The sequence below is a fragment of the Acinonyx jubatus genome, chromosome B1 (genome assembly GCF_027475565.1).
Source record: "Acinonyx jubatus isolate Ajub_Pintada_27869175 chromosome B1, VMU_Ajub_asm_v1.0, whole genome shotgun sequence".
Classification (NCBI taxonomy): domain Eukaryota; kingdom Metazoa; phylum Chordata; class Mammalia; order Carnivora; family Felidae; genus Acinonyx; species Acinonyx jubatus.
In genome coordinates, this window is record NC_069382.1 from 135,855,487 (window position 1) to 135,881,714 (window position 26,228).

A 26,228-nucleotide genomic window follows, 5' to 3' on the forward strand; every position below is an offset into this window, starting at 1 on the left:
AAAAAACAAATGAAAAGATCTAGGTTGTCAGAGTGGAAAGGAGAAATAAACAGTAGCATGGAGAAAGTCAAGGTTGGAACCAAAATCTTGGTCTATTTAGTCTGTCTCCTCAGTGTTTTTTTTTTTTTTTCAACGTTTATTTATTTTTGGGACAGAGAGAGACAGAGCACGAACGGGGGAAGGGCAGAGAGAGAGGGAGACACAGAATCGGAAACAGGCTCCAGGCTCTGAGCCATCAGCCCAGAGCCTGATGCGGGGCTCGAACTCACGGACCGCGAGATCCTGACCTGGCTGAAGTCGGACGCTTAACCGACTGCGCCACCCAGGCGCCCCATGTCTCCTCAGTTTTTGATACGGAATTGGTCATATCAAAACAAGGCCATTAAATGGGGACCATCAGTGCCCTGTATGTTTTTGATCCAGTATCTCCATTCTGTGAAGAGAGAGAAATTATTGCCAGACACTGCCTCTCTTAAATATCTTTTTAGTCATAATATTTTTCCCTCCTCAAAAGCTCATGAGCTACCTTACTTGGTTTCAATCCAGTTATTTATTTTCTGTTGGGCTATCAGGATCTTCCACCACCAACTCAATTTGCTTATTTATTATTTATATCCCACCCATTCCCCATAAGGATTAGTTGGATCGACCTTTCTGTCTAGTTAACATCATCTATCGTACTGTCCTCATTCTCACTGACTCTTGACAAAGTCCCAAAGTACTGCACATTATGTAGATCTGCCTGCTATCAGCCGCATGTGGTCTTCCGTTGCTTTACAAATGCTTCTCCTGCCAGTTCCTGTTTGTTTTTCTTTTAGACCCAACAGTTATCCCCCTCTTTTTATTATTAATAAAACAGCCTTTTATTAGTGGTGTGTTGTGGTCCCTGTATGCTTGAAACACATTCTACGTTCCTTTCATTTGACTCAGCAGTTGACTTGAAAGATGCTAACCGATCTCGAATTTGTGTATATTGTGCTCCTCTAAGGGCACAGCTTTGGCACTGCCCATGACTTTGAGGATGATGCTCTGTCTGAAACATTCTTTGATGGATATGGCCCCTGTGCTTGGAGCCGGAGCTAACCACTTAGTGGGAAGGAATATTCAAGTACACGCACACGCTCCACACTGAGACGCAGGAAGGAGCACATGAACAAAACAGCAAAGTTCTATTAATATTTATTCAAAAGAGGCTAGTTCATCAGCTAGTGAGCAGCCAAAGGTGCAGACTATTTGACTAAATTAGAGACTGACCTACCATCCCAACAGTCACTCTCTGCATCTTAACACGTAACCCATACTTAACTGTTTCCAGGTCCTCAAGGTTGCTCTGTCATCCCCTGTGCCTTTATCTGTGTACCTTCTCAGCCTAGAGCATCCTCACTCCCTTTTTTTTTATTCAATTAGTGTTTATTGAACCTGCAATATGCAAGACCCTGTAGTGGCTTTGGGGGCTGACACAGTGATGTATTAGATGCAACCCTTGTTTTTTTTTTTTCAATATATGAAATTTATTGTCAAATTGGTTTCCATACAACACCCAGTGCTCATCCCAAAAGGTGCCCTCCTCAATACCCATCCCTCACCCTCCCTTCCCTCCCACCCCCCCTCAACCCTCAGTTTGTTCTCAGTTTTTGAGAGTCTCTTATGCTTTGGCTCTCTCCCACGCTAGCCTCTTTTTTTTTTTTTTTTTTTTGTCCTTCCCCTCCCCCATGGGTTTCTATTAAGTTTCTCAGGATCCACCTAAGAGTGAAAACATGGTCTTTCTCTGTATGGCTTATTTCACTTAGCATAACACTCTCCAGTTCCATCCACGTTGCTACAAAGGGCCATATTTCATTCTTTCTCATTTCCACGTAGTACTCCATTGTGTATATAAACCACAACTTCTTTATCCATTCATCAGTTGATGGACATTTAGGCTCTTTCCATAATTTGGCTATTGTTGAGAGTGCTGCTATAAACATTGGGGTACAAGTGCCCCTATGCATCAGTATTCCTGTATCCCTTGGGTAAATTCCTAGCAGTGCTACTGCTGGGTCATAGGGTAGGTCGATTTTTAATTTTTTGAGGAACCTCCACACTGCTTTCCAGAGCGGCTGCACCAGTTTGCATTCCCACCAACAGTGCAAGAGGGTTCCCGTTTCTCCACATCCTCTCCAGCATCTATAGTCTCCTGATTTGTTCATTTTGGCCACTCTGACTGGCGTGAGGTGATATCTGAGTGTGGTTTTGATTTGTATTTCCCTGATGAGGAGTGACATTAATCATCTTTTCATGTGCCTGTTGGCCATCTGGATGTCTTCCTTAGAGAAGTGTCTATTCATGTTTTCTGCCCATTTCTTCACTGGGTTATTTGTTTTTCGGGTGTGGAATTTGCTCACCACTTTCTTTACCTGGATCACACATATCCTATCTGAAATATCTCAAAAGAAGTACTTTCTTACCACTGCTCTGTCCATGTTCCCCCTCACTGTGCAATCATGGAGCCCTGAGCAACTATGGCCTGTCATGGCATTTATCACAATATCTTGACTGTCTGTTCACATGTTTCCTTTCTCAACTTGCCTGAGAGATACCTGAAATAAAGTGCCAAAGGTCCTTTTTGAAATTTTGGCAACTACAGTGGTGCTGGCAGCTTGTCAATTCATATTGTCCAAAAAAAAAAAAAAAAAAAAAAAAAAAAAAAAAAAAAAAAAGGAAGAAGAAGAAAATAAATTTGAGAGAAATACTGTATCCACCAGTGGATGGAGTAACTCTGGAGTTAGTGAACAAACAGAACCACAGTTAATCCTCCTAGATATTAGAAGTTATTCTTAGAGTCAGGTTGCTCTTTAGAGTTTATCTTTGGTGTGGAATGAGTCATATACGCTTGTTAGCAATATCTTAGAAAAAATATCTTCTAAAAGGTTAGAGCCAGTTGGGCTTCTGTTTCAATGACTCATCAGACAGCCTTAGAAACGTTGTTTCTTTCTTTAATACTGTAGTAGTTTTATGACTGCCATAATATTGTTGACACGCTATATCAATCTGCTCATTTTCTCTCGAATTGTGATTTTCTTTACTTTTAAAATGTAGTTATGTATGTATCAGCTTTAATACAGTTCTATTAATTCATTTCACTTCACTTCATTCTCTACTATTGCTACCACCCCATTGACAGTGTTTTGGGAGCCAGGAAAGGGATCCTCTTTAAGTAAGGAGAAGGCAATTGGAGTCTATTTTGAAGTAATCAATGATAAATCTGATTATCAGTCAATTTGCATTCTGGAAACTTGTAATCTGAGAGGTATTCCTTTTACCTTGAAGAAGGACATCTCTGGACAGCCCAATGGTGGGACTCAAATATAAGTCACACTAGAGTGTCTAACTTCCCTGTTTTGCTAGGGTCAGCAAGTTTAGGGTAGTGAGGATGAAGTGGCCTCTGTAGTCACATTCCAACATCTGTGGAACGCCACATGCATTACGGATGACACAAAGGGCGTCTGAGTCACATGAAGCTTGATTTAACTTCCTCTGCCATTTGCCACGTGGGTGATATAGGGCAGTCTACTTTACCTCTGTGCCTGTTAACTCATCTGTAAAATGGGATTTATTATTTTTTTTAATGTTTATTTTTGAGAGGGAGAGAGACAGAGTGCAAGCAGGGGAGGGGCAGAGAGAGAGGGAAACACAGAATCCAAAGCTGGCTCCAGGCTCTGAGCTGTCAGCACAGAGCCCGGCACGGGGCTTGAACTCACGAACTGCAAGATCATGACCTGAGCTGAAGTCAGATCCTTAATGGACTGAGCCACCCAGGTGCCCCTGTAAAATGGGGCTTAAAACACCTGCCACATAGAGTTGTTCTGAAACACGTATGTAAGAGAGTACATGTAAAGTCTCATATGTGTTTAATGTCAGGTACATATTAAATCTTAAAAATGTTTATTATCAATAACGGTATCACTTCGAGGCTATTTTATAAAATTGTTACCTCATTAAATAATCTTTCATTAGTATCTCATATCATTTAAATTTAAAAACAGGCAATAGCCTATGGGGCTTTGGCACCACCTTTGACACTGTAGATTTGGAATTTCTTATGTAATTTGTTTCATATTGTTTATCACTCAGGATTTATTGCTGGCTTACCCTGTGCCAGGCACAAGTATTATTACAAAATTGAGTCATTCATAGACCCAGAATACCATTATAGGTGTTCGACAGAGTTCCTTGTACGTGGAGTCCTTGGTAAAACTGCCTGGTGATTTCTTTTGGTTGAATCAATGACACTGGAAAATTTTACTGATCCAGGTAAAGCCTGAGTTGGGGAAACAGCATCATAAAATGACTCATAAATTCAAAGAGCAGCTTCAAAATTATTTTGTCCATGATATGTAGGAAGACAGAGTTTGATAAGTCAGCAGAAAACAAGAGAGACTTACTCCAAAAAATCTAGACATGCCTACTTAGGCCATGAGAAATCACCTCAAGGTTCTGCTTAAGTTGGTTGAAGGGAAAATGCCATAGGCAGCAAATCTATGTAAAAGAATATTACATTTTGGAAAGTTGTCCACAATTTAGTTTTAAGTGAAAGAAAAATTTTAAAATACAGAAGATGTAGACATATAAACATTATAATGTGGAGACAGAGTGGTGGATTGCAGGTGGAGTTTTTTTTTTATTTGTGTGTCTTTCTAATTTTTAAAAAACAAGCATACACATCTTCTGCAGATAGAGATGAAAGTCACATAAAAGAGCAAGTGAGTGCTGTTTAAAATGTATCCGAATGAAGTTCAAGGACTTCTATAGCACTTAATATCACCTCCTAACAAGTGATTTAAGTATTGACAGAAAAGTGAAGGGAGAGGTGGATTTGATTTAAAGTATCCAAACCGACAGGTCCCTGGAAACTACAGTGCTTGCGGGCATACTTAGCAATACCTAAGAGTACGACGCACATGTCTACATTTATTTCCTATCCATATGGGCAAGAGCATCTTACACAAAATATTTTATTCTTATTTTTGACATGGGGGGGGGGGAGAAAATCTTAAAGCAGGCTTCATGCCAGCGTGGAGCCTGATGCAGGACTGGATCTCACAACCATGAGATCATGACCTGAGCCGAAATCAAGAGCTGGATGCTTAACCAACAGAGCCACACAGGCTGCCCTTCCACAAAATGTTTTAAAAGTTACTTTTGCCAGGATCATTGAGACCAACATGCATCCTACAATATTTCAGTAAAAATAGTTGTTGTAAACTGTGTTATTTATTGGTTAAAATTATAGTCCTATCATAAAAAAGAAGAGTCTGCATGCCATTGCAAGAGAAGGACACAGGAACCTCTCGGTAAAGAATTGGCTTAACCGGCTAGTGATAAACTTGCAGAGCTTATTCTAAATCCAGAGGATTAAGAAGAACTAAACAAAAAGAATTTTACCAAAAAAAATTTATATTCATAAAAATTAATGTTGGTCATATGAAGCAGAAGCTTTCAAAGAAAGAGTAAGCTTGTGTTGCCTTCCAAAGTGAAAATCTCAGTAATTAGAATTCAAAAATCAGTATGGCGAATCGCCATATAACTGCTTAACAAAACATAACAAAATAACAAAGCACGCCAAATGTCAGACCACAAAACCTCACAGAACTCAACTTCCTCCTCAACCAGGAAGGATAAAGGCAGTCACAAAATAAAGAATGCTTTGTGTTTCAAGTTTGGTTTAGATTTGCAGAAGCAGGATAAAAAGAATATTTTCTAAAATGAAGCTAAGACATCTTGAAGGTGAAGTCTGCTGGCAAGAAGCCATCAGACATTGAACTTTCAGTTACATGTCGGTTAAAGGGGAGGTCCAGGTTAGAGAAAGAAAAGCCAGAGGTAACTACCTTGAAAGAGACATCCAATAATGCTACCCCTATGACCTCTTGTCAATCGGAAGCTGATGTTGGTTGGAGGCAAGGGGATCTGAGGGAGAGGAAAGATGCTGGGTATGCCAGGGAAGGATGGTATGATATTGGTTTGTTCATTTTTGTGTGGCTTGTTCCTTTCAGATCTAAATCTTTCATGATTGAGGAAGTAGAATGTAGGTTAATTATACATGTCTTCACTCTGATAATGTTTTGTGATTAGCCTCTACCTTTTCCTGCCACTCTAAACACTTCTTGTCTCGAATGACAAATTGTATGTGCTGGGAGTCATTGATCTTTCTTGGTTATTAATTCTTATTTATCCAGAAATCCATGGATAAAGAGTAGCAATTCAAGCAGAGACAGGTAGTAGTATTTCTAGTCTTACATTTGTAGACTTCTCAGGAGTGGGACATAGGCAAAATTCCAAATTGTAAAATACATATTTAGTTAAATAACAGATGATTTCTATTGTTGGGGCATGACCATTCCAATAGAGTTAAGGAGAGCAAAGTGAAACTATCAGGATTATTACATATTACAGAACTTTGCAATTAATTGATTAGATTAGTCATGGTAGGAACTAGATTGTGGTACTCCATGTAGGGGTCCAGTCTGTGCTTATAATAATAGTAACTTTAATTATAATAGAAAGTGTCATTTCTTTCCGCAAATATGTTTTTGCAATTGCGTAAGCAGAATATGGTGAAAATTATTTCCCAATTGTTTTTAACCTGAGTGCTATCCCATTTACTGTCCAGAAACATAGTAATTTGTTTATAAAATCTAGCCTTTCTAAAAAGAAAGCAGTGTTAACATATATAAAACATAAACATTAAAAATATATATGTAATATTAACATCAATGATGCTAAATAGCTAGCTGTGTGATTTATTTTAGTTTATTTATTTATTTTTTCTGCTGTGTGATTTTTTAAAATGTTTATTTTTGAGAGAGAGGGAGAGAATGAGTGGGGGAGGGGCAGGGACAGAGAGGGACAGAAGATCTGAAGCAGGCTCTGCGCTGACAACAGAGAACTCATTGTGGGGCTCAAACTCATGAACTGTGAGATCATGACCTGTGCTGAAGTCAGATGCTTAACCAATTGAGCCACCCAGGGACCCTAGCTGTGTGACTTTTTGTTTTAAGGATAGATTCTGGATTGTTCATTTGAAAAAATATTTATTGAGCATCTATTACTTGCCATGTAGTAGGGAATTCTCATCTCCAGGCATTTACAATTCAGTGGAGGAAACAGATAAAAGACAATAAGAATTCATGTGATAAATATGAACTTCAAAGAGAAGGACAATATGCTATAATAAATTTTGTAATTTATTGATTTGCTTTTCTGAAATGTATAAGTTTCCACTAGACTTAGGGCCAGCTAGATCTAGGGGCTCAAACAATATTATCAGGACCAGGGGCACTTTCTCTGCCTCCGTATCTCAGCTTTGCTTTCTTTGTGACAGTGTCATTCTGAGACAGCAGACTGGCTCTGACAGCTCCAAGCTTACTCCCACCAAAACAGAAACTCCATCCCATTAGGTCTTGCAAAGGTCCCAGTGCTGACTCTGATTGACCCTTTTTGAGTCACATGTTCATTTCTTATGCAAGCACTGTGGTCCTGTGATATACCACTCTCATTGACTCCCTGGTCATATGGACTAACTTAGCAATGGGTGAGTCTCCAAGGAAGAACCAGGGTGCTACTAGCAGAAGAAATAAGAGATGTCCACCATGTATGATCACTGATTATATTAAACAGTATGAGCTCCCATGAGATTTAATGACTCCATGCTGAATCAATTTCTATGTTATATCAAATATATCTATTCTATACTTGAATATGATCTGTAAGGAGAAGTCTATATTGGGCTATTCAAGATGAACATGCACAGTCACTTACTCAAAGTGAGGTCCATCAAAGAGCTGTGCAGTATTCAAACATACCACTGAGAAGCCTGAGGCATGAGGCAGCAAGGTGGAAACTAAGAGACTGCTTTGGAAATTGAGGTGCAATAAAGAAGAGGAAAGGAAACCAACATAAAAATAGAAGAAACAGGGTGGACCCAGTAGAGTATTCTCCCAAATCCTTCAATCTGTTGATATTTAGGAGCTGCCTCTATGAATGGTCTTAGAAATTTGTCCTAGTAGCCCAGAGAGATCATATAAATCAAATGAACTATGCTGACATCTCCAAAGGCAAGGGAATTAAAAGCAAAAATAAACTATTGGGATCTCATCAAGATAAAAATCTTCTGCACTGCAAAGGAAACAATCAACAAAACTGAAAGGCAACTGACAGAATGGGAAAAGATATTTGCAAATGACATATTGGGCAAAGGGCTAGTATCCAAAATCTATAAAGAACTCCCCAAACTCCACACCTGAAAAACAAATAATCCAGTGAAAAATTAGGCAGAAAACATGAATAGACACTTCTCTAAAGACGAACCAGATGGCCAACAGGCACATGAAAAGATGCTCAACGTCACTCCTCATCAGGGAAATACAAATCAAAACCACACTGAGATACCACCTCGTGCTGGTCAGAGTGGCTAAAATGAACAAAGCAGGAGACCATACATGCTGGCGAGGATGTGGAGAAATGGGAACCCTCTTGCACTGTTGGTGGGAATACAAACTTGTGCAGCCGCTCTGGAAAACAGTGTGGAGATTTCTCAAAATTTAAAAATAGTTCTACCCTATGACCAGGCAATAGCGCAGCTAGGAGTTTACCCAAGGGATACAGGAGTGCTGATGCATAGGGGTACTTGTACCCCAATGTTTATAGCAGCACTTTCAACAATAGCCAAATTATGGAAAGAGCCTAAATGTCCATCAACTGACCAATAGATAAAGAAGATGTGGTTTATATATACAATGGAATACTACTTGGCAATGAGAAAGAATGAAATCTGGCCATTTGTAGCAACACGGATGGAACTGTCTCAAGACTGTTATGCTAAGTGAAATACGTCAGGCAGAGAAAGACAGATACCATATGTTTTCACTCATATGCGGATCCTGAAAAACTTAATAGAAGACCAGGGAAAAAAAAAGAGGGAAGGAGACAAACTATAAGAGACTCTTAAATACTGAGAACAAACTGAGGGTTGATGGGGGGGTGGGGGAAAGGGGAAAGTGGGTAATGGGCATTAAGGAGGGCACCTGTTGGGATTGTTGTATGGAAACCAATTTGACAATAAACTTCATATATTAAAAAAAAAAAGAAACCAATTTGACAATAAATTATATTAAATAAATAAATAAATAAAAATAAAATGCGTAAACTATTAACCAAGAATATATTAAATCAGAGTGTTTCACTTTTCAATTTATGTGAGTGAAAGGACACCTACTGCATTTGATTTGATGTTTTTATTTATCTGCATTTTCATCACTTACACGTTTTTAAGAAACCAAACACTATATTCTCTTGAATTTCCTGGTTTTTTTTTTTTTAATTTGAAATTCCAAATTTAGGTTCCTGATGATAAAGTAAATGTGGAAATTCTCACCATTTTTTTGTTGTTCAATCTAAGGTAAAATATCAAGCCATGGGCCCCAAAGAACTTATTATACCTTTGCTATGATAGATAATACTAGCATTGTGCTAGATAATACTGAAGATTATGAAAATAAAGACTGAGCACTTGATTTACTAATTTATTTAATAAATATTTATTGAACAAAGAAAAAAATGATCTATGTTGACTTTCAAGTAATTTTTTATGTTTATTTATTTATTTTGAGAGAAAGAGAGAGAGACACACACAAAGAAAGAGACAGAGCAAGTGAGGCAGGAGCAGAGAGAGAAGGAGAGAGAATCCCAAGCAGGCTCAGTGCTATCAGTACACAGCAGGAAATGGGGCCCGAACTTATGAATGCTGAGATCATGACCTGAGCCGAAACCAAGAGTCAGATGCTTGACCAACTGAGCTAACAAGTACCTCTGATTTTAAAATTACACACTAAAAGAAATGTTTTTTTAATTCTTTTTTTTTTATGTTTTATTTATTTTTGAGTGAGACAGAGAGACAGAGCATGAGTTGGGGGGGTGGGGGACACAGAGAGAGGGAGACACAGAATCCGAAGCAGGCTCTAGGCTCTGAGTTGTCAGCACAGAGCCCGTCGCGGGGCTTGAACCCACGAACCACAAGATCATGACCTGAGCTTAAGTCAGACTGAACCACCCAGGTGCCCCTAAAAGAAATGTTTTTAAACGCTTTAATTTTTTATCTTAGATAAACTGAGCAAAAGCAAGAAACAAACTAACAAAAAAGTTTAAAAACTTAAATCCAATCCTTTCTTTTCAGAGAAGCATATTTGTTTGATTTTCCAAAATATTGCTTGAATGAGGCTTTAACATGGCAGGTCAGCTACGTAAACAGGAAATTTATCAGTAATTTATCAGTAAACACATAACTGTGTTTTTCCACAAGACCAAGCTGTCCCAGTGATTTCCCAGTAAGTGTGTTTACTTTATTAAAGATCTATTTTCATAAGCTAGAGGTCATTACTAATCATGGCTGCCATGAAAATGCCATAAGTAAACCGAAAAATAGGCACATTGAACAAACACCACAGTAGAAATCCAGGCTTAGAAATAGTGATTTACCAAAAAATTAAGCCAAGGTACTTATCATCTTTAATATGTTCCCAAATCTTTCCAATTTAGAGACTGCCTAATGTTATATTACAATTACTTGTTACCCCCTCTATACCTCACAGCAGTTTGTATCTGTTATTATAGCATGTATCATGTTGCATTTTTATAAAATGTTATATGCACCTTTTTGTGGAAAAGGATTTATGACACATGTCACTTACATGTCTGCCTTTGTACCTGGACTGTGAGCTCCTTAAGGACAGAGAGTAAATCTTTATCTTTTTATCCCCATGAACTGTGTTTGGTGCCTACAATTATACTTTATAAATGTTGAGTAAAATAAAGAATGAATAAATGTTTCACGGACCCTTCCACTTAACTGAATTACTGAACTCCTGTTTATTATCACCTTGATTAGTTTTCTGTTTTAAGTACTTCAACGCTCAATTCTATGTAAGCTAACCAGCTTCCAAGTATATACCTGCTTGTAAAATTAGATGATGACTTATGCCAAGAGTGCAGAATGACAGCTTAGTCCTGGGTCTGGTTCCCTGCTGGAGTGTAGGCATGCTTGGCAGTGTCTGGTTAATTCACAAGAGAGACCCCCATTTGCCTTTTGGTGTTGAGTGAAGAAGAGAGTCCTGGTGACAAAACTGCTGGGATTAGACACATGTGGGTATGTTTGGCAAATTCTGGAGTCTGCTCCAAAGTAGGTTAGGGGACTGTGATATGTTCTGGAAGAGAATTAATTTTAAAAGAAAATAACCAAGCATGACAGACCAAGCCAATGGCACATTTTTCCTTATTTTGGAAGGAAAGAGAATTCTGTGCTCAGCCAGGTCTGTCACTTGGATTTGTCTCCTCCGCCCGCCATTAGATGCAAGGAAGGCAGAAGGATGATAAGCCAAAGTTGGAATAACTCTCTTAATAAACTCTCCAACATTTGGGGTTCTGGTTTAAAGTACTCTGGGATCCCTCAAATAGAGTGTAACACAAAGTAGGGTCAGCCATTCTGCTTCTGCCCCATCCCCAGCAGCATTTTATCATATTCTACTACATAGTCTTAAGGGAAGAAGTTTAATCTCCTATCTTCATGTTTGCAGAGAAGGAACCTTATTCTCCTCCTGTTGGGACTGTGGTCTTTGAAAGTAAGCTTCTAGCTTCTCTCCCAACCCCACACCTGCTTCCCACAAAGGAGGAACAGGAGCTCGTTTCAGGGAGAATGCCCACATGTTGAAAGTGACTCTCCTGCACAGAGATCTCTTGCTCTGTAGGACCCCTCAGGAGAGCAGTGGACACTCAGAGTCTCTGGCTCCCTTTGTTTCCGTACGAGAAAGCACAAAGGGAGAGAATCAACCTCGTACCCTTCCCTCTCTACTCTCTGGTCAGCCAATAACTGGGTTGATGAGGCAAGTCTGTGATCTTCCAAGCATCTGCCTGGGTGCTGAGTTTGCTCCAAACACCCATCTTCCCAACCCATCCCAGGCTCCAGTTGGCCCCAAGGTCTGCATTTGGATGGGGATGGGATAAAACACTTTGATTTTAGATCCAAATTGCATTCTCCAATCCAAAGTGTACCCAAGTTTGCAAGACACATTGGGGACTTTCCCAGTTCATTAACAATCTCGTTCATTAATAAACTCATAAGTGATCATCAATTAACTATCAGTTCCTAGAGTCTGTACTTTATCCATTGGGATTAGATAGGGAGTCAGGGTGGATCATAACCTCCTCTCCCATACACCCGAGATACTGCTCTGCCACAGTCAAGGCCCAAGGAATCAGTGGGCTTTGCCCAACAGGGTAGTGGCAAAGGAGTGACATGCACCCTAGAAAGCCAACAAGGCAGGCCTGATGGAGCAGTAGCTGGGCGTTGGTGGGGGGCTGCATTGCCTAGCAGGAGTCTGTTCATGATTGCACGTGAGAATACAAGATACTACCTGATGGCTTCCAGAAATGTTTGAGGCTAGAGAAGCTTTACATGGCTAGTGAGGACCTGCATCATGTTGGTGAAGCCAGTGATAATTAAATTATTCTTCTAAGTGATCTCATTCACTCACAAACTGCCGGCTGCCAGGAAATCATGGCTACCCTTATTCTACTCTCTAACTGAGCACTTGTTCATCAGAGCACCTTGTCTGAAGCAGGCGATTATAGTAGGGATATGAACTGATTAATTCATTTGAAATGCTGATCATTCACATATTGCTGTGTAAAGGATTGCCAGTTGAAATAAGAAAGCCACTATTGTTAGGAGGTGTTAATGTGCTAGCTCAAGAATTTTAAATTATGTTTTGTTCATTTCTGAGTGAGTTTGGAGTATGAGTAAAAAGTAAGTCTGCAAACTAGAACTATGAAGGCTTATTCCTTAAATAATGTTTTAAAGCCGATGTCATTATCCAAAACTGATTCTCTATGTCCTAAAGAAATTCTCTTTCTTGCCGCCTCAAAACCACATTGCGGATCAAAACTGTTTGTTCTCAAAGTGAGTTTTTTTCAGCTAAGTTATTATTTCAGAAGATAATGCCAAATCTGCATACAGTTTACATTTGAAAACTGTTCCAACAAATAGATGCTACTTTTTTTAATTTGATTTTTGACTCATCTCCTAAATATACACAAATATACGCATGCATACACAAAATTTTATTTTGCTCTAAAATGCATCTTTTCATCTATAAATATTATGGTTATAATTTTAGACATTTCCTTTTTTCTCTAAACAATTACTTATTCTCTTCCAGATAGTGGCAATATTTGTTTCCTAATTTCATTAAATGAAAGCTAATAGAATTCTGAAATCACAGAAAAATTTTCACTTGTACAAAATTTTATTTATTTGTAATAAATCTTTTCTATTTATTTATAATATTCATATGGTTTCTATTCTTTTTCCTCTCAAGAGTAATGTTTATATTAGTTTTTCCCTATCTTCTGAATCAGTATCAGAGATTTTTTAAACATCAAATTTGCATCTAAATTGAGTTTGATAAACTTTCATGTCACCCAACTATTCCATGTATTTAAGGGATTAGTTACAAAATGACACGTGTTCTCGATATTCTAAACAATTCTAAACAAGGCCGTGCTTGGGATGTTTTTCCAACTGTGTTGACAAACGGACAAATAGAAATTTTTTCTGCCATCCTGCCTCAGTAGCTTTATCTCAAAGTTAATAATAAGAGTGTTCTGATCACAGAAAGGTAGTTTGATGTGGTGGAGGAAAGGAGTAGGACTCTGGAGAAAAGGAGACCAGGGCTCAAACTACTTACTAGTTGTGTGATCTTGAATAAGTTATTGCACCCCTCTGGACCTCAGTTTCTGCATATGTGCAATAGGAATCAGGCATGTGTGCCGGGTAGATTAAGCAAGACACTTTTTGTGAGTACTTGTAACATGGTAGGCGCTGAAAAATGCCAGTTTTATTATCTCATAACATACTTCTTCCTGGAAGCCGGGCCATTTCTATGGATTTAATATGCCATTCTCTTTTTAATAGTTATAAAGTCATGGGACCTTGGGACTATAGGTTACCTTCGAAATCAGTTATTTAATGGAATTTCACAGATAGGGAAACCAAGGCACTGGAAAGTTAAATGGTGTAGAGAGTCCATTTCTATATGTTTTGTAAAATAAGGAAATTGGAGCCAGAATCATCACTTGCTCACATTTCCATCTGAAAATGGTAGGAACAACCAACGCTCACAAAAGTGGCGATAGGTGTGAGGCAAACTTCATGACAGTTCATGGTTCATACCTCAAGGAAGATAAACCCAACCTATTCTGAGAAAGGGATTTCTTCACTTTACTATTACGATGCATCTGAATGTTTTGTAGAATCCTGAAAATTATGAACTGAATGAACATAATCAGTTGTCTAATATCGAAAGAAGTAGACATTGACTATGATTGATAATTCTACATCCCAAAGATATTTCAGATGCACTTTCATTTGCGACTGTTATTATCAACTGGGCCTTGAGAAGTAAAAAACTCGAGGCCCTAATCCCCATGAATTTACTACGTAAAGAGGGTTTCATATTCCTCAGCAGAACAAAAGGGTTGGATTAAAGGCGTATTTCCCATATTGCAATCCTTTACATCACCACTTCACAATTTTTATTGCATACATATCTGTAATGTTATTTACTTTTTCAAATGGCTTCACTTTTTAAACTTAACCTCATCCTAAACCATAATGTCTAGCACATTTGCTATACTGATTTTTTCTTTTTAAAAATTGTTTTTAATATTTCTTTTTGAGAGAGAGAGCATGCGTGAGAGAGAGAGGCAGAGAGAGAGGGAGACACAGAATCCAAAGCAGGCTCCAGACTCTGTGCGATCAGCACAGAGCCCGACACGGGGCTGGAACTCACGAACTGCAAGATCATGACCTGAGCCAGAGTCAGATGCTCAACCAACTGAGCCACCCAGGCGCCCCGATTTCATTTTTTCTAATATAAAGATAATTTCATGACTATTAAAATAAATACCTGTCTAAATACCACCTAAAATCACCTCATGTACCACTCTGGCTTCCTTATGGCCCGGCAGAATCTCAGTCTTACTCCTGCTCATCCCCGAGTCTAGTCGGAATAAAGTAAGATTTGGGACCATGAAACCCTTTCTATTCTCAAGTGTTTAGTCTGTGGGATAAAAAAGCCACCACCTTGGATCCATGTGCTTTTTGGGGGGAAGGGAGTTGTGGTAGGATCCATGTGCTTTTGAGTAAGCACCAAGAGAACACGAAGGCAAATCCAGTAAAAGTTCCTGTTTAAAATATTGCTTAAAGGATCTAATCACCACCATGAGAAAGTATATTTTCAGATTACTTCCAATGGCACCAAATTAAGTCCAAATCTTTGATAGCAATTTGTACGTACCCAAGGACACTTGATCTAAAAACTAACATTCTTTAATAACATTCCTAAAAGACTATGGAAATTTTAACAAGCCCCAAAACAGCATTCCTTCAAAAATAAAATATTTGAATAGGAACAAGTGGGAGAAAGCGCATAAAAAATTAGCTCTCATTAGTGAAGAATGTATATTTTGGAAAAGCTCTTGGAGAGTAAAAGGAAATCCCAGCCCCACATAAACGTTCCCTAGTAAACCTCTTGATTGAACTGGTTCATTTTCACAAAATTCTTTCTCTTCACCAAGAACTTAAAACTGCATTTCACCATTTCTCTCAAATTTAACAAGTCTATTTTCTTTTAGGTTTCACTAAATGCGTAAGTAGAATCATGGCTATTTTCTATTAGATACGTAGGTGATGCATAGATGGCATGGATGTAGATAAACATATACACCCACATATTCAGATGTATGTATACAGATATCTGTATGATCAACACATACACAGAATGCTTTACTTGGAGGGACTTTAAGGTTCATTGAGCCTAGCACCGCCCAAACTGTGTTATACAATTTGCATGCAATGTTAAGGCGTTTCCTTTACAAAAAGGAATCCATGGGGTGCCTGTTAGGCGTCCGACTTCAGCTCAGGTCATGATCTCATGATTCACTGGTTTGAGCCCCGCGTTGGGCTCTGTGCTGACAGCTCATAGCCTGGAGCCTGCTTCAGATTCTGTGTCTCCCTATCTCTTTGCCTGTCCCCTGTTCATGCTCTGTCTGTCAAAAATAAATAAAACATTAAAAAAAAGGGAATCCATGATGAATTGGATTCAACGAACTTATAGGAGCACCTGGAGTGGCTCATCCGGTTAAGCGTCTGACTTTTTATTTCAGCTCAGGTCATGATCTCATGGTTTGTGGAGCCTGCTTGGGCTCTCTCTCTGCCCCTCCCTCGCTTGCACTTTCTCTCTCTCAAAATTAATAAAGATTTAAAACGGACAAAACAAAACAAACTTAACAACTTAGAACACTACATATATATTGAATTTTCAGGAAGGGCATATAGCAGTGCTTCTTAAACTTTAATGCATCTAAAATTGCGTATTGCGTAGTTCTGGGATGGGATCTGGCATTCTGCTTTTCTAGGAAGCTCCCCAGTGAGGCTGATGCTCCTGGTCCAAGAACCAAACTTTGAATAGCAAGGGTATAGGTTTCCTAAAACTTCTTTTACTTGTGAAACTAGTAAATACGCATGCCCTCCTTATACGTAATTGTTTTTTTGAGATGGTTGGTTGGTTGGCTGCCTTGTTGATTGGTGTTTGTTGGTTTTGAAAGTAGACATCAGGGTTTTATACTTTTTGAGACTTATTAATATAGCTGAATCCCCTCATTTTATAAGGATGGTGAATATCATTTTAAAAAATCACTCTGAGTTTACCCAGTTGACTTTTACCTTTTCAGTGGCTTTGCTTTGTTTCATTCAAGTTGTAATTTGGGAAAACTTCAAGTCCTGCACCATTGTGAGAAGGGGTGAAGGACATAAAAAGACATGTGTTTTTTGAGTTCTCTTTCAATGCACAGTGAAAGATGTGCACTTTACAAGCACAATAAAAAATGTACTTGACTCCTATAGCCAGACGAAATTTTACTAGCAAACAATTGTTTGGATTTATATTAGACATGTTTTTTGGTTGGCTGTCGAACACTTAATCATGGGATCATATAGCAAAGTACCCGAGTGCTTTAGGTAGCCAGCAGGCCAGCCACCCAACCCTCTTCCACCTCCTAATCCACTCACCACCATTTACCTCTCTATCCACTTGTCGAACCATGTACTCATCCACTCACAAATCCAGTCTCCACCCATCCGTTCAGTCATGCGACCACCACATGTCCACCTACCTACACAACCACCCACCCATCCATCTCCACACCCATCCCTTTACGTTAATTTGTTGAACAATATTCACGTGACATGGTTTCTTTGCAAACAGAGTAAAGGCAAAATTACTCTGTGAGTTTAGGGTAGATAAAAGAGCAAATGACAAAAAAAAAAAAAAAAGAGTAAATGTCATATTATTTTAAAATCTCCTAATAAGTACTTCCTTATGCACTAAACTCCCAATCCGTAAATAAGAGTTTTTCAGTGGTGATTTTAAACAGTGGCTGGGGTGGTGCTCATGTAGGGAGACAAACAAGCTGCCTGTGAGAGGAGATCTGAGTTGTCTAACATACCTCCTTAACCTGACCTTCCTCATTCTTCACTCCATGAAGTGTTCATTCAGTCCTTTGCTTCCACATTTCCTAGCGTTCTCCTTCATGCTAGTCTCCAGCCAGCTAAACTAAGTTACTTGAAATTGCCCAAACCATGCCCGTAACTTTTCTCTCCAGCTGGACTGCACTTCCTGTCCATCCTGTATGTCTAGTTCACAGCTTAGTATGTCTCTTTTCTCCCAAACGTTTCCCCAAATCTGCTTTCCCTGATTTGTCATCCACACTTCTCCTGTGGTAATCACTACTTTGACCTTGTATTCTAGTTATTTATGGGTATGTTGATCTCACCTATTAGGCACAAAGCTCCCTAGGAAAAAAAATGAGGTCTGTGCCTGATTTTCTTTGCATTCTTCATAGACTCTCAAACAGAGCCACTCAGTAAATTCATCCTTTCTGGAATGAGTGAAATCCACATAAACTTCTGATTGAATGAAGACTGAGTGTGCTGATTTCATGATTAACTAAAGAGTTTGAAGCCAAGAAATATCCCAGTGCCTATAAAATTTTATTTAACTATATTGGTTCGTTATTATTCTGAATCTTTTGTAAAGTATTTTGCCAAGTCCTTGCCTGAGGATGCTAGTGTGTTTCAAAGTGATGTTACAATCTTGATTTAATTAAAGTGCTGACCTACTAGGGGCACCTGGGTGGCTCAGTCGGTTAATCGTCCAACTTCGGTTCAGGTCACGATCTTGCAGTTCATGGGTTTGAGCCCCGCATCGGGCTCTATGCTGACCTGCAGAGCCTGTTTCAGAGTCTCTCTCTCCCCACCCGCTACCTCTACCCCACTTGCATGTGCACTCCCTCTCTTTCTCTCTTTCTCAAAAGTAAATTAATAAACTTAGACAAAAATAAAATATTGACCTTCTGGAGCATAAGCTATTAAAATAATAAAGAATAAGATAATATATTCTTACTTTTAGATATATTAATTCTTACATTATTTTTCCCTCTAAAATATTCCTTCTATTAATAGTCGATTCAATGTCAAACTTGTAAAGAATCACATAGAGTTTTAGTCTGGGACTTAATGTCCAGTGACAATTTCTACTATAACCTCTGGCTTTCAGATCACGTTGGGGATGCAAAGTCTTTTTACCATCGGCAAAATTCTTACCCATCCTTTTTCCATTTAAGAAAATGATTATAGTTTTTGTTATTGCTATTCATTCCTTTATGTTGTCTCAAACATTATATGAATTCTTAATAATTATTATATGAAAGAGAGAGATAAAGAAGAAAAGAAAATGACTCAGCTGGTAGCTCAAAATAGTATCCTACAGATTTGTCCCAAGGCTGGAGATATGACTGCATTTATGTTAAAATCTTTATTTTCTGAAAAACATGTTTCTTCAAGTCCAACATCTTTAGGCATTAGTTTTAGTATCTTTGCTGATTGTATGATTGTATTGAGGTAGACCTACATTGTACCTTTGGTGTTTCTTTATCATCAAAATCTTTAAACTTTTCTTTTTTAAATATTTATTCATTTTTGAGGAGAGAAAGACGCAGAGCATGAGTGGGGGAGGGACAGAGAGGGAGACACATAGAATCTGAAGCAGGCTCCAGGCTCCGAGCTGTGAGCTGTGAGCACAGATCCCAATGTGGGGATCAAACCTACAAACCATGAGATCATGACCTGAGCTGAAGTCAGACACTTAACCAACTGAGTCACCCAGGCGCCCCCAAATCTTTGAACTTTAAAATGACAATGTTTGCTACAGCTTGGGTAGCAGAGAGGTGAGGTCCATCCTCCACCCCACCTGAGGCCTCAGAGCCAACCTGGGTCAGTGGCGGGAAGCTTTGAGGTGCTGCAAGGGGCACACAGGCCCAGTGCACACAGCTGCACCATGGCTTAGCTCACTGTTGTCCTCTGCAAGGGCTACCATGGAGGTCACGTAACCATCCGCCTTGATCTGAGTGGCTGTACTAACCAGCATTTCTACCACATTGTGGCTAGTTACAAGTATCCCAGGGATGGCCGTTGGTGGAGCAACTGGGCTCCTATGATCCACTCCCCAATAGTCATGGAGAGAAAATGGTCGCTCTCAACCTGGACCAGATTTAGCATTAGATGGGCCGTGGGGCCCACCTCTTTAAGCCTGTGGAGAAGTCTCTGGGTCTTTCTGGCTTTTTCCCTCTGTATCCCATGATGATCACAAATGCTGAGAGGCCATGAAGGCAAAGGACACATGAAGTCCTCTTAACATCTCAGAAAACTGATACAGAGTCTAGAGAAACAAAAATGAGCTGACTTTGAAGACAGGGCATTAGGAAAAAGGTCAAAGTCCTCTTACAACACTTGTGCAGAGTTCCGAGTTTTATTAGATTTGGGAGTCAATAAAGTGGAGTTTTCTAAGTCAAAAATACATAAATAAAATGACAATTTTGAGAATTAGCTACCATACCTATTTTTACTTTGGATCGTGACAGGAAAGCATGAAAAGGGTTTCATTGGCATTGATTTCGTTGTTGATGTAAATTTACCGGGACCTTTTCAGACCATAAGTCAACTGGCAAGTGCTGTAGGATGGAGCTGCTCCCACAATTGCCCAGGAGCTCCTGTTATCATTCCTCAGTGGCCAGACTTTGTCAGCCCTGTCAACCGAATGGACTCCTTAAGTTGAGAGACATCACTTGATTCCAGTGACCATGAACAAATTTAACACATGTATAAAATGTTGTCATGACCAGAGTTCTCCATCACGTCTCCCTGCCAGGTGACCCTTTGTAACTGCCATGCTTCCGTTTGCCTTTGGCTTAGGACTATGGCCTTGGGCTCTCTGACCACCAAGAATGGAGTGATTGTGGGGGTGCCTGGGTGGCTCAGTCAGTTAAGAGTCGGACTCTTGATCTCGGCTTAGGTCATGATCTCAGGGTTTGTGAGTTTGAGTCCTGCATTGGGCTCTGCACTGACAGGGCTGAGCCTGTTTGAGATTCCCTCTTTCTCCCTCTCTTTCTGTCCCTCTTGGGCTCTCTCTCTCTCTCAAAATAAATACATCAACTTAAAAAAAAATGGAGTTATTGTGGTTTAGGCACCTGGAAGTATTGCCCTTTCATTAAAGAGGAACAAAAGAAGGAAGGACGAGAACAGTACGTCAGCCTAGTGGTTTTCCTTCTCTCTGTGCCTTGAACAGTTTAGCAGACAAGTGGTGGGACATACTTTTTAATTTCCAACAGTGTGAAGGGCACTTTTTCTTCAGTACTTACAAATGGGTCCTCTGGCACTTGCTGGAAGTCCCATCTGGCCTGCCTGCCTTTGGAAGCCTCTCTTCACATTGGCATCCTCCACTGAAAGTCCCTCTCCTCCTATCCCGCCTCCCTGTCAGCTGCCCAGGATAGAGCGCCTCTGAGAAGTGGTCCCCAAGGGACACTCCCCAAGCTGGCATGTACCAGCTCTCCTTTTTCTCATGTATCTGCCAAGTCTATAGCCCAGCCCCTCAGTCTTCCCCACCAAACCCTTTACCCTATGAGGCCTTGGAGGCAAGAGGGACCAGGGGAACTATCAGTACTTTCTCCTCTGGAAACCTGTAGACAGACTCATTTCATGATTTCTAGCATGGTCTCCTTCAGAAAAGATAGTTTAAATTGCAAGCAATCCACTTTGCAGGCAATTGGGAACACAGACGGTTTGATTTGGGGACACTGTGTGTTTACGTTGAGGAAGTGAGGTTGCATATACAAACTACTGTCTGCTGCTGAGTGAGCACTTAACATTTTTTGATACATAATTGAATTCTCTGAAGACAGGAAACAGCAGGCAGCTGGTCTTGCACCCATTCAAGAAGCACTGTGCTCCTTTACAGCAGGAGAGCTGAACTAGGCAATGAACTGTGCTGTCCGGACTGGGGCTAGGTATTTTGTCAATCATCCAAAAGTCTCTTCTGATGGTGTGTCCATCAAATAGCAGGTCTGGGAAGTGCTGCTCAGAGATGCTTGGTCTTATTCTTTGAAGATTAGAGTGGGGAGGGAACGGGAACCCAAAGTTGCACATAATTTTTTCTTTGCAGCTGGAGAAACTGAGGCAATGAAAAGAAGGACATTATGCAGGGGCCCAGAGGGGAGCCTGCAATTTTGAGAAAATGATCTTCATTTACCCTGTCATTTCCACGTAGCTGGTTGAAAGCTAATCTTATTTTTAGATAAACTTAGTTGTCTGGGTTATTATTGGCCACTCCATCGCTGGGATATGTGGTGTATTTAAGGAATAAGGTTGGTCAGACCTTGTATCTGATATATAAGTCAGACTTATATCAAGTACAAAATTTAAAAAATAGGTTTATTTCCTTATAAAACTATATTATTTTTTTAACGTTTTATTTATTTTTGAGACAGGGAGAGACAGAGCAGAGGGTCAGAGAGAGGGAAACACAGAATCTGAAACAGGCTCCAGGCTCTGAGCTGTCAGCACAGAGCCCGACGCAGGGCTCGAACTCACGGGCCGCGAGATCATGACCTGAGCCGAAGTTGGCCGCTTAACCCACTGAGCCACCCAGGCGCCCCAAAACTATATTATTTTTGTATAAATTTGTATTTATTTTTAAGAGAGAAAGAGAGAGAGAGAGAGAGAGAGAGAGAGAGAGAGACAGCCAGCATGAGCAGGGGAGGAGCAGAGAGAGGGGACAGAGGATCCAAAGAGGGCTCTGCATGCACAGAACAGAGCCCCATGCAGGGCTCAAACCCACAAACCTTGAGATCATGACCTGAGCCAAAGGAAGTCATTTAACCGACTGAGCCACCCGGGTGCCCCCATGCATGGTGTTCTTTATGTCCATCACTATGAATATTAAGATCTTTTCTCTCACATCAATAAAGCTCCCTTAATGAGATGAAAAAAATGGTTCCACAAACTTAAACACTTCTAGAAGTCTTTTTTTTTAAATCTAAACTAAATTTTGAAAAAGCCCAGCACAATATGTACCAGAGTTTTTAATAAGATAATTTTTCATATCACTTTAGGAAATTTAATCTTGTCATGAGACAAAGCAAAATGTTTTTTCCTTTCTTTTGCATAGGAGATAATAGGTGGCTTTCCAGATGGGGGGCCAAAAAGCTAAGCCTTCTGCTTGAGCATCTCCTCTGTGGGTTTCCATCTCTAAACAGTGGGCATGAGGTCTACCCCTATCTCTCTCTTTGACTGCATAAAGGCACTCGGAAAAATTCTGGACCTTAACCTCCTGAGGAGAAGAGTCTCTTGGACAAGAGACTCTTCCATGTATCCTGAAATGCGAAGCAACTCTAAACGGTCCTTTTTGTGCTTTATCAGAGATGATGGAGATTTTTTATTTTTCATCCCGGTTGCAAACATCTTCAAACTTCAATGGACACAGTTCCCTTCCTGTTACAAGAGAATTCTGGAATGCTGGGTCGATCTGTGCGCCAGGTATCCTCACCCCAAAGAGGACAGAGTTGGAAGAACAGATTCTGTGGGGAATGGGTTTAAGGGTGTGGGATCCTCAGTGAGGTAGCCATGATTTTAGAATGTTCTATTTGTCTCTAGACTCTCTTGCTTGGGAATGGGATTATTTTATATTAGAAGAGCTACCACTGTCCTCTCCAAGTAAAGCAGGAAACATTTTTAGGAAAGACTAGAAACATATTTTTATAATTATGATAACACTGGGTTGTTCTTGGATCATAAATTAGTCTCTTCCTTCTTAACCTTCCTTTCTCTTTTTCAGAGATTGGCCAAAAAGTTACAAATATTTCAATTCCTATTCTTTAAGGAGATTTTTAAAAATTTTTCATGTTCTTTCTTCCTTTCTATGTGATTTTATTAAGGAGTCGTGATTAGCATTCATAGTAGTGTCTATTCCCCTTGTCCCTTTACTTTTTGTTTGTAAATCATTGGCTGTTTCACAATTTTTATTTATGAAACAATGTTTATGGAAGAGACAATTTACATTTCGGAAAGAGTCCTTAGTGATTAAGAGAGAGAGCTCTGGAGCCAGACTTCCTGAGTTCAAGGCCCAGCTCTTCTAACTACTAATTTTGTGAACTTGGCAAGTTACTTAAACACTTGTGCCTCAGTTTCCTTACCTGTAATATGAGAATAATATCTTTTCCAAGGGTTTATTTGTAGGATTAAACAATTTAATACATATAAATGCATAGACCAGTACCATACAAAAGCAGAGGCTCAAGTCATATATGATTCTTGCAACTATCATCATTAGTGTATCTTTAGACAGTTAATAAATATATTATATGGCAACCTATGACATCCCTCTTAATGCCTAAGAAGCTACGACTGATTTTTTGTTTCTAAATTGGTTAAAACCAACATATTTCCCCCTCTTTAGACAACTATTTATCCAACATAACTTTCTGAGGAAAGCTTAGCTTTACTTAGTTATCTAACGAGATAAAGTATACAAAGTACTCTGCAAGTTGTAAAGTACTATACAAATGTCATTCATTATAACGCCTACTACTAAGAAAATCTCTATTTTCCACATGCCATTATTTAAGAGAGGTCTTATCTTTCCTTTTGGAAATAAATTTGAGGTTATTTTCCCATAAAGAAAAATCTTCATGGAGTCTCAAAGATCTCAGAGTAAGATTTGTTGATGACATTTTTCATTATTGGGATAAGGATTTAGATTGTATCAGATTGAAACACATTTGCAATTTCAGCTTTCCTTCAACAAAGATATGAACAGATTGCTGTCTCTTGTCTATAAAACAAAACAAAACAAAGCACTCTTGGTTGCAGGAACTGCAAAAATAAATGTTAAATAAAATAGGTACCTAGAAACTTCGACCGTTAGGTCATTTGATGTGTACTGAATTTGGCTAACTGTAATAATTGCATATCTTAAGAAATTTCCTAAGAAGGAGACATCCAGTCTGCAGACCAACACTCAACTGCTGAGATTTCTTAGACTGTCACACACAGTATTCTCTCCTTCTTCAGTTTCCTTTTGTACACACAATGCAAGTGTCCCCTAAATAAGACCCTATCATGATACATATTATCCTCTTCTCAGGCTGTCAGCCCTATACAATCTGGCATTTCGTTATCAGCCTATAGTGTTGTCATACATAAAGTTATTTCCTGAGTGTATTTGCTTCCTTAGGTAAAGTTTAAGCCCTTGATTAAGGATCATACTTTATACTGTTCATAATCTTTTTACAATGGCCAGCCAAGTCCTAAGCATATAGTTGCTCAGGGAATGCTGATTGATTGGTTGATTGATTGATTGATTGATTGATTAATCAAAACTCACGTGAGACTCTTCTAGAATCTAATGAGACAAAACCCACCTTTTCCCCAAATGAAACAAGACCTCATAACAGAGTTTTTTCACTTTGCTCAATCTCTTGTACAGCCTTCTCTGACGCTCCTGTGACGGGCAGATAAAGCACTACAAAGGAGAAAGATCTCTAGTTGGAGTTTAAAATGTCTGGACTTCAAGTACTGAATGCAAGCAGAATATTTAACCTCCTTGACCATCAATTTTCACATCAGTAAAATGGGAAAAATGATGTGTGCTGCCTCCTCATTGTGAGAATTGGGGAAAATATTTTATATAAAATGCCTAGCACAATGTCTTGTGGGGGCAGAGTTAAGAGTAGGCTGGTAAACACATACCAAAGTGGAGGTGCTGATTTGACATTCACGGTGGTTTTCTCAAAGACTCAGTGTGTCCAAAACCAAGCTCATGATTTCCCCCAAACCTGGTCCTCCTTCAAAGAATGGCACCATCATTTGCAGCAATGTGGATGGAACTGGAAGGTATTGTGCCAAGTGAAATAAGTCAGTCAGAGAAAGACAGATACCATATGTTTTTGCTCATATGTGGATCCTGAGGAACTTAACAGAAGACCATGGGGGAAGGGAAGGGGGAAAAAATGAACAGAGAGGGAGGCAAACCAGTAGAGACTCTTAAATACAGAGAACAAACTGAGGGTTGACGGGGGGTGGGTGAGGTTGGGGAAAATGGGTGATGGGTATTGAGAAGGGCACTTGTCGGGATGAGCACTGGGTGTTTTATGGAAGCCAACTTGACAATAAATTATATTAAAAAAAATAAAACTATATATAAATGGTGACAAACTAAAAAAAACAAACAAAAAACCCACAAAAAACAAAAACAAAGAATGGCACCATCACCCATCCACTTATGTAAACTAGAGTCTGGAATTCATCTCTAACACCTCTCATACCTTCTCCCATACTTCCCGTGCACAAACCGACACAGACTCATTACCTGCTGAGTCTTCCCACACCTCCCCACCTGCCACAACTACCAGATCGGTAGAAACTACCGTCATCTCCCACTGGGTCCACCACAACACCTCCAACAAGAGCTTCCTGCATCTACAAGTGGCTCCAATCTCCTCAGAGTACAGGAGCGACCTTCCTTTATGAATGCAAATCAGATCTCGTCTTTCCCTTGCTGCCTACCACTTTTAGAAAAACAAATCCCCGAACCCTTCACTTGGCCCATAACATCTGGGATGATCTGGCCCATACTCTGCACATTTTCTGTTTGCCCCTCCGTATCCGCATCATCCCTCTCCACCCCGTCCTGGGACCCAGGAGCTGACTTTTATGTTCTGCCTCAAGGGGCTCCCTCTCTGTATGATTT

General features: G+C 39.6%; 1 protein-coding gene and 1 pseudogene across 1 annotated transcript in view; both read left to right on the forward strand.

The window, feature by feature from the left end:
* The window catches only part of RASGEF1B (RasGEF domain family member 1B), a 161,533-nt gene that overhangs the window by 48,129 nt on the left and 87,176 nt on the right, over nucleotides 1-26,228 (forward strand). The window lies entirely within an intron of this gene.
* Nucleotides 19,485-21,822, forward strand: LOC106971275 (28S ribosomal protein S16, mitochondrial-like; annotated as a pseudogene).